Raw genomic sequence first — 9,668 nt, 5'->3', positions numbered from 1 at the left:
TGGACAAAATCAAAATATAGCTTTGAGTAGTAAAACTAGATTCTCTCTCATTAGATTATGTAGGGGTGATACATTGCATGCTACTAGAGTCAAGGATGATGTAACAATATATGTGTTCTTATGTATTTTCAAATATTAAGTTTGTTTTGATGGGACTTATTTTCTTATTTTGAACTATTAAGTTTATTTTCTTGTTTATTTAGTTCTTTAATTACTTTTGAATATGTTGATATTCAAAAGTGGGAGAGTAGTCATACAAGGTCAGACATGAAAGAGATGTATATATGAAGTCTTCAATGTTCGAGTGACACATCAATTATCGAATACTCTATACAAAACAAAAAAATAAATAGTAAATGAGAAGGACATCGATGTAGTACTGGTCAAATACCCTTTGATACTAAAGTCAAGTATTATGAGAGAATATAAATCGAGTAATATTAGCAGTATGTGTTGCGTGTTATCAACAAATGTAACCTCATTATGTGCAACCTGTACAGGTGAAGGAGGTTCCACCTAAAATACAGCGTGGTTGGCTACAAAAGAACACTCATAAGGATATCAAGCATGGCTAGTGATGGGCTGTCAAGTATTACTATTGGTGAGCTACTAATAATGCTGGTGAGCATGGCTGGTGATGCATCACCAAGGCATGAAGGCCGATTGTGCTATGGTCGATAGCCCTTGGGATTATAGTCTGGTTTTGGGTCCTTAGTCATCGCAAAACGATTCGTCGTTACAATCATATGACTTGCGATTTTGCTTGTAGGAAGTGGCTAAGAACCCAAAGTCTTGTTAACCCTATGTACTTTATCTTTTAAGTTTATGCATGATTGGGCTACCCATGATTGTGAAACTCGCTTATTTGGGCTTCTAGGTCCATTACGATCCAATATTTGAGATATCAAAACTTTAGTTCAATCCCTAATAATTTTTAGGGAAACTACGTAAAATGCATACCCAAAACTGTCACTTTTTGTAACGTCTTACACAAAATGGTGTTTTAGGCATGTACAAAATCTTAAATATCCTTCACTTAAACTTTTCTTCTCCCCCTTGTCCTGACTATAAATTGATGATAATTGTCGATATATTTTTTCTTTTGGCCAATAATTGTTGATATCTTTAATCTTTCATTTATTTGTATTATTTTCATATTATTTTGGCTTATTCACATTATTGCTCCCTGTAAAATACACTTTTTTTCACTTTCCTCCCTGAAACTTAAATTCTCTCAGTTTGCCACCTGAACTTCAAACAGTTGTTGCAAAAGATCATATGCCGTCAACTCTGTCAATTTTTCCGTTAAAAAAGCTGATGTAACACCTATATGGCATGGATGAGACCATTTTCTAGTTATGTAACATCCATGTAGACACAAAAAATTATAAAAAAATTGACATGAATCTTATTATTTTTTAGTTTAAAAATTATTATTATTATTATTTTTTTTGTTTACATGGATCTTACATAACTAAAAAATGGTCTCACTCATGCTATATAGGTACCACGTCAGCTATTTTAACAGAAAATTGACAAAGTTGACGGTATAGGGTCTTTTATAACAACTGTGTGAAGTTCATATGACAATTTGAGAAGATTTCAGTTTCAGGGGGCAAAGGTGTGAATAAGCCTATTATTTTCCCCAAAACTATATTTTTAATATTTTCAAGTTTTGCCCATAAATTAGTTTTTTAAAAAAAAAACAAAAACATAACCCGCCCTCTGTCCCACCCTCTGTCCCACCTGCAACCGACAGTAAATCCATCATCGACAGCCCCTCCCCCAGTTCCCCATCTCATCCCCGCACCAACCTCTTCCACTTCACACACATACTCTCTTTCTTCATGTCTATAAAAGTCGTTGGACCAAAAAGGTAGGCCGATGAAAACTTTGTGGACCTCCAGATTTGATGTTTGGCAAAGTTATCGGCCTACCCTTCGGGCTTGACAACTTTTACAAAGAGAGAGAGAGAGAGAGAGAGAGAGAGAGAGGGTGAAGAGGAAAGGGAAGGTTCGGGGAGGAAATGGGGGACTTGGAGGAGGGGAGGGGCCGCATGCGATGGATTTGCTTTCAACGATTGGTGGGACAAAGGGAGAAGGGTAGGTTATGCCTTTTGTTTCTTTTTTTTTTTTCTAAACTAATTGAGGGGCAAACTTAGAAATATTAAAATTGGGGTAAAAATATGAAGAGAAAAGAACACAAATCAAATATTTAAAATATCGACAATTCATTGATAATTACAATTCATTTATTGGCAATATTGACCATTATCAACCGTTATTGACTATTATCAACCGTTATTGGGAGAAGGGTAGGTTATGCCTTTTGTTTCATTTTTTTTTGTAAACTAATTGAGGGGCAAACTTATAAATATTAAAATTGGGGTAAAATATGAAAAGAAAAGAACACAAATCAAATATTTAAAATATCGACAATTCATTGATAATTACAATTCATTTATTGGCAATATTGACCATTATCAACCGTTATCGACCATTATCATCAATTTATCATGCAGGACAAGTAGGAAGGGACAAAGGGAGAAGAAAAGAATTAGAGAAAATAACACAAATGAAATATTAAAAATATCAACAATTTATTGATAATTATCGGCCATTTATCGATAATTATCCACAATTTATCGATAATTATCCACAATTTATCGGCAATTATTGACCATTATTGTCTATTTATCATGAGGATAAGGGTAAGGAGTAAAATTTCGATTTCGATGGAATTTTTTGCGAAAATTTCGATTTCAACAAAATTAGACAAAAACAACAGAAATTTTGAATGAAACTTGACTATATGTTTATTTAACATATTATCTACTACATTAATAAAAAAAACATTAAAAAAACCAAATTATATAGAAGGTTTCATGTGATATAAGGTGAATATAATGCATGTTTGAGGCAAATATTGTTAAAAAATGGGTCACTAATTAATAATTATACAAATAACTCCTCAAATTTATTTATATTACAATATTAAATCATGAATTAAATAAGTATTCAATAAAATAAATATAATGCGTGTTGGAGGCAAATATTGTTAAATAAAAATGATTCACTAATTAACAATTACATAAAAATGACCTCTTTTTAAAAGATATTTAATCATTTTGAATCCAATTGTCCTTAAAACATATGTGGACAAATAAGAAAATGACATATATTGTTATTTTCTAAACCCCTTAACCCAATAACCAAACACAATCAAAAAAACGAAACTTTCCTCAGATATAAGATGAATATAATGCGCGCTGAAAGCAAATACTGTTAAATAAAATTAGTATATTATTTATACTCTATAATCTATACTCTATATTTTTTAGGATATGGTATAAGATATTAGGGTTTAGACCCTTTATGGTATTTTTAATTCTTTTTTATATAGAAATGTATTAGGATTTAGGGTTTAAAAACAACTAAATGAAACCCGTGGCAAAGGGCTATACACGTACAAACTGAAAGGATTGACTACAAAGAAATGTTCTCTCCTATCACCAAACTCACTATTGTTCGTGTCTTGCTTGTTGTTGCAGCCATTCATGATTGGTCTTTGCATTAGCTAGACGTTCACAATGCCTTCCTCCATGGTGATTTGAGTGAGGAGGTTTATATGCAGCTTCCACCTGACTATAGTGGAAAGGGGGAGAATATAATGTGTCGCTTGAATAATTCACTCTATGGTCTCAAACAAGCCTCCATAAATTGGGTTGAAAAATTCTCAAACACTCTTCTTGATGCTGGTTTTATTCAATCTAAAGTGGATTAATTATTATTCATTGTTTTCTCGACACAAGGGCGGATCTTCTACTTTTCTTTTGGTGTATGTAGACAACATCATTATCACAAGCACATATACTTCAACCATCTCAGTCATAAAATATTTTCTCAATCAAAAATTTCACTTAAAGGACCTTGGTGAGCTCAAATACTTCCTTGGCATAGAAGTCACACAATCCAAGAAAAGTATTTTTCTTAGCCAACGAAAATATACCCTTGATATTCTTAATGATATAGGCTTATGTGGTGCGCACCTAGCTAGTGGAAGGAAGTTGAGGATTTTTGGAAAGAGGAAGATGTTTTACCCTTGGTTTCGAATTGGTGGTGTTCATGATAGGTGTGGAGTCCAAAAGTCCATTGACTTCTTCTATGGCTTCATTAAAATCAAAGTTACAACCAAAGTGGGCTAAACATGCTTCTAGTGGGTCCTCAACACTATCCCTATGGAAAGAGTTTACCACTATTTGTTTGATTAAATTAACCTCACAAATGTTATCCTCACCCTCGTGGTTGGTGACTTATGTTAAAAATATTAAGATCCATAGTTAAGTTTCCAAACGACAAATTCATGACTCCATTCCTACAATTAATTTGGGCATTTGCGGTAGCAATGAATGGACGTCCTAAAATTACCAGAATTTGATCACAAGCATTGGTCACGGGTTGGGTGTCAAGCACAATGAAATCCACGGGAAAATAAAACTCATTCACTTTGACCAAAACATTTTCCACCATTCCCCTAGGAATTTTAACCGACCTATCCGCTAAAGAAAGAGTCACCAAGGTTGGTTTCATCTCTCCTAAGCCAAGTTGCACATAAACGGAGTATGTTAAAAGGTTCACACTTGCTCCTAAATCTAGCAATGCTCTTCCTATATGATGAGTTCCTATCGTGCATGCAATGGTAGGACAACCGGGATCCTTGTACTTAACCAGAATTCGATGCTCGATAATTGAACGAACTTACTCGGTGAGAAAGGCTTGCTTTGGAACGTTGGTTCTCCTTTTTATGGTGTAAAGGTCTTTCAAGAATTTGGCATAAGAAGACACTTGCTTGATAGCATCTAAGAAGGGAATATTGATATGGACTTGCTTGAACACTTCTAAGATGTTATTAAATTGTGCATTTTTCTTTGTCTTAGCCAACCTATGAGGAAATGGGGCTTTGGGGACAAAAGTTGGAGAATGATCAACAATTAAAGGCTCTTTTTCCTTTGACTTGACAATGTGATTAACATTAGGCTCTAGACCACCTAATCCATTTTTTTCATTTTTTTCATTTTTTTCATTTTCATCATTTTCATCATTTTCTTTTTCCAAATTGGGCATTTGAACCTTATTACCAATTTGCCTACCCGACCTAAGGGTTGTGATGGACTTGACATGCTCATGAGTATTGGATGAACTAGATGCATCAACATGAAATTGACCCTTTGGATTAGGAATGGGTTGACTTGGAAATTTTCCCTTCTCTCTCTCTCCCACAATGTTAGCTAATTAACCAATTTGATGTTCTAGCTTTTGCAATGGCTTGTGTATTTTGGTGGGTGGAAACTTTAACCTCAACAAAAGCTTGACCGGTCAATTGCATGAACTTTTGGAGTGTGTCCTCTAAAGGTGATGATGAATTTTGTTGTGGGGCAACACTTTGTAGAGTAGGATGAGGAACATGAGAATATGAGGGATTAAGAGGATGAAATGAATTGTTTGGCATTGAATTTCCTCCTAAATGTGTTTGGGGTTGGCTTTGTCTCTAAGAAAAATTTGGGTGATTCTTCCAATTGGGGTTGTAGGTCTCGGAGAAGGTACCTTGGTTCACAAACGGCTTCCTAAAATTATTAAGGGCATTTGCATGCTCAACATTACTCTCAGAAAAAGTATACAAGGAAGGACACGCTTGGGCATTATGCATCGGGCTAGCACAATGAGAACAAACCTCATTTTGGACATGGTTAACGGCACTCATGGTTTGACTCAAGGCCAAGGCCTCCACCTTTCTCGTTAGGCTCTCAATCTTAGACTCTAAGTCTACATCGTCTCTCACTTCATACATCCCCCCACGCTTTGGTTCTTTGACTTGTCTATCATGTGGGTTGGAGAGATCCCATTGTTGAGAATTTTCGGACAATTTTTCAAAAAAATCATAGGCTTGCTCTTCCCCAAGATTTAAAAACACACCCCCATTCATGGACTCTACCATATTGCGATTTATTTGAGTTAAACCGTTGTGAAAATATTGCACCAAACGCCACGTCTCGAAACCATAGTGAGGACATCTCAAAATTAAATCCTTGAATCGCTCCCAACTCTCATAAAACTGCTCATCGTCTTTTTGTCTAAACTCGGAAATGTCTCTCCTAAGCGCGTTAGTCCTAGACATTGGAAAAAATTTTGACAAAACTTTTTTACCAAGTTGATCCCATGAAGTGATGGAACCGGGGGGTTGGAAGTTCAACCAAGCTTTCGTTTTGTCCTTGACCGAAAATGGGAATAAACGGAGACGCACGGACTCATCGAGAAAATTTTGGTATCTAGAGGTTGAGCAAATTTCAATGAATTCTTTAACATGTGTGTACGGGTCCTCTCAATCCAATCCGTGGTAGGATGGCAACAATTGAATGATGTGGGGTTTAATCTCAAAATGAGTTGCAGTAGTGTGGGGCAAGACTATGCAAGAAGGGGTGTCAAGGATGACGGGAGCAAAATATTCTCTTAACAGACGAATTTCAATGTTTTCACCCATATCAATTATCGGTTCAATTCTTTTCTTTAAATGTCTAAGTGTTCTCTCAAGTTCAAGGTCAAAAGGTGCTAAATCGTGATTCAATGAACGGCGACCAAGCATACACTAGATGGTTTTCAAGAAAAGAATTTCAAAAACTTTTTCAAAAAATTTTTAAAATTTTTTTAAATTAATTAATTAACTACCCTTTTTTAGACGAAAATATGAACAAACTAACAAACAAAGCAAATACAACTAAATAAAAATCACAAGACAAGGAGTTAATCCAAACAAGCAATTTAATTATCTTTGATTTAGCCTTGGGAGATGTCTTTTAGACAATCCTAATCTTGATTAAGCACTAGACAAGCTTCTCATTTCTTTCAAAGCAAATTAGTGGCGTACCGATATAAGGTTCTCAAAAATACAACCAGGCTGGTTCCAGAGGGGGTGGAAGAGTCACAGACGGTCTCTCTTAAAAACTAGTCCCCTTTAAGCATCAAGATGATTGCAACCTTAAAGAACCTTTCTAGACATTGTACTTTCAAAAACACTCACTGGAGTATCCACTAATTGGCTCCTTCCAAGAGGGTCCTATGAGCTTCGTGAACCATTTGGCCAATGTCTACTTGATTTTAATTAAATTAAGTTTGGGATTAACAAATGCAAGAGATGGTTAGCCTAGGTGGGCAAGGACTTGGTGATTAAATCCAATCCTTATCTTGTTGGGGGTGAATGCCTTTACTAGTTGATTATGCAAGAATGCTAATTGAAGATGCAACAACCAACAAAACAACAATATATGGAAATTGAAATTACACAAGTAAGGCAAACACCACTCAAGAAAACTTTAAAAGAAAAAGTTTAGAGTATACCACTAGTGTGGTAACATTGGCCACAACACACTAGGAGAAGACACGTGAGATGGTATAAGAATGTGGTATAAGAAATGTGGTAAGTATAGCATTATTCTATGCTAAATAAAAGCAAGAATTTATATTTATCACAAGCACAAAATAAAGAAGACCACTAAAAAAAAAACTATAAATGGTAAACTATAAATATAAAAAAAAAAAAAAAATATTCTTTCTTTTCTTGGCACCTACAAAAGAAGAGATGCAAGAAAGTGTAAAGAAATTTTTTTTTAATTTTTTTTTTCGGCACTTATAAAAGTGAGAAAAAGAACAAAGAAACTAAAAAAAAAAAAGATACTAATTAAAGGAAAATTCGAAATTTTTTTTTTAATATAAATTTTATTTTATTTTATTGTTTTTTGTTTTAGAAAAGCAAAATAAATGAAAACTAGTGGAAGATTTAAACTAACAAAAAACCTAAACTAGTGTATCAAAACACTCCCCGGCAACGGCGCCAAAAACTTGTTGTAAAATTTTATTTACTCACAAATATATGAGTCTAGTAGTATATTAACGACGTCGAACCTCAAGGAGTGAAGAAAAACGATACACTAAGCTTAAACTTAAGTTAATTTAAAACTAACCTAATTTTAAACTAAACTTAAGTTAATTTAAAACTAACCTCCTCAGCTTCCATTTGAAATGGGCTAGGCCATGTACAAGAATTTTGGGCAACTGCAACTTCATTTCTTCATTCTTTTATTTGGGCTTTAACTTTAAAAACCTACAAAATACAAAACACAAATAAACTAATTAATAAAAATTTTAATTTTTAATGTAATCTAAAAATAAATGCAACCTAATAAAATTTAAGAAATAAGACAAAAACTAATAAAACTCACTAATTAACTAAATCATAAAATAAGAATTAAAACACTAAAAATTGCTAAAAGATATAGACAAAAACGTAAGGTTTTAAGGATAAAAATTATATATAAAATGAGCTTAACACGCACCTAGCTGCTTTTCCCATGGAACAACATATTAAGCTCACAACTACGGACCCAAACTTTTTTTTTCTTTCCAATTGCCCAAACCTCAATCAACCCTAAACCTTTTTTTTTTTCTTCTTTCCTTCATTTTCCTCTAGTGACTCTTTCTTTCTCTTCCTTCCCTTTCATTTCTCTCTCCCAACCCACTGCGCAGTCAGCCAGTCACAGACTCCATCTCTTCTCTCTCCTCCCTTTCCCTCCTTCCTCCTTCCCCGATCTCCTCTGTTCCTCCTCTCCCTCCCTGATCTCTTCTCTCTCCCAAATCTCTTCTCTCTTCTCCCTCCCAGCTCGCCTCTTCCTCCCCTCTCTCCTCTCTCCTCCCTCCTCCCTCCTAGCTCACCTCTTCCTTCCTGCTTTCCCTTTGGTCTCCGACCTCCTACCAAAAAGTTCCGCCGAAATTATCGAAATTTGAATGAAATTTTTATGGTTTGGTGTTAAAATTTTCATACTCTTAAAAAAACAAATTTTACTCCTTGGATAAGGGAAAAGAAAAGTTTAAGTGAAGAATATTTCTGGTACAACACGCTATTTTATGTAAACCTTTTCAGAAAGTGACAGATCTAAAATGATCCCATAAATGGGCGCAATTTTAGGTAGTTTCCCTAATTTTTATGGAGCTTCTTCGTTTAGCCCACCTAGTTCAAACCAATTCTGAAATTTTAATTTTTTTTACTTTTAATTTTATTTCTATAAAACTTGGAAAAAAAAAATTAATTAAAGATTTGATGTATTTTCTTACACTCACCAGCCTAGCACTCAATGCCTCAATCTCTTCAACAAGGATAAAAATTTCATGTAACCAATGTATACTATACTGTGTCTATCTCTCTCACGATCTTACCACATAATAACTCATTTGACGAAATAGATCGATAGATACATAACATGTATACATCTAAACTTGATAACTTTTTTTTTTCTCTAACAATGCATTCACTTTCTTTTTTGTCTAGCCATCCCTCTAAGAATAAAAACTAGTAGAATGGATCTTTTTTTTTGGCCATGTAGAAAGGATCAACTTCGATACTTCACCGCATGCATTCTCTTTCATAGTACAACTGCCTAGGGTGGAAATAAAACTAGCATATTGGTAAATATGTCAACCACCACCAAAATAAGGGCATGAGAAAATAAAAAATAATAAGGGAAAAAATTTCAAAATTATTTTGGAGCGAGTTTTTTTAAATCTTAGGGGCATTTGGAAGACACTAATTTTCATTTATTTATTTTCTATAGGTAAATACTA

The 9,668-nt window shown here is 34.2% G+C and overlaps 1 non-coding gene across 1 annotated transcript; it reads left to right on the top strand.

Moving 5' to 3' along the window:
- Window positions 1–6,052: 6,052 nt before the first annotated feature.
- Window positions 6,053–6,159, top strand: LOC147284164 (small nucleolar RNA R71). The gene has a single exon (XR_015122698.1). It is a non-coding gene; the product is annotated as a small nucleolar RNA R71 (small nucleolar RNA).
- The last annotated feature ends 3,509 nt before the right edge of the window (window positions 6,160–9,668 follow it).

Source organism: Dryas octopetala, chromosome 5, assembly GCF_963921425.1.
Source record: "Dryas octopetala chromosome 5, drDryOcto1.1, whole genome shotgun sequence".
Classification (NCBI taxonomy): domain Eukaryota; kingdom Viridiplantae; phylum Streptophyta; class Magnoliopsida; order Rosales; family Rosaceae; genus Dryas; species Dryas octopetala.
Note: the sequence above shows the minus strand (reverse complement) of the source record. Positions and strands in the feature narration are given on the sequence as shown.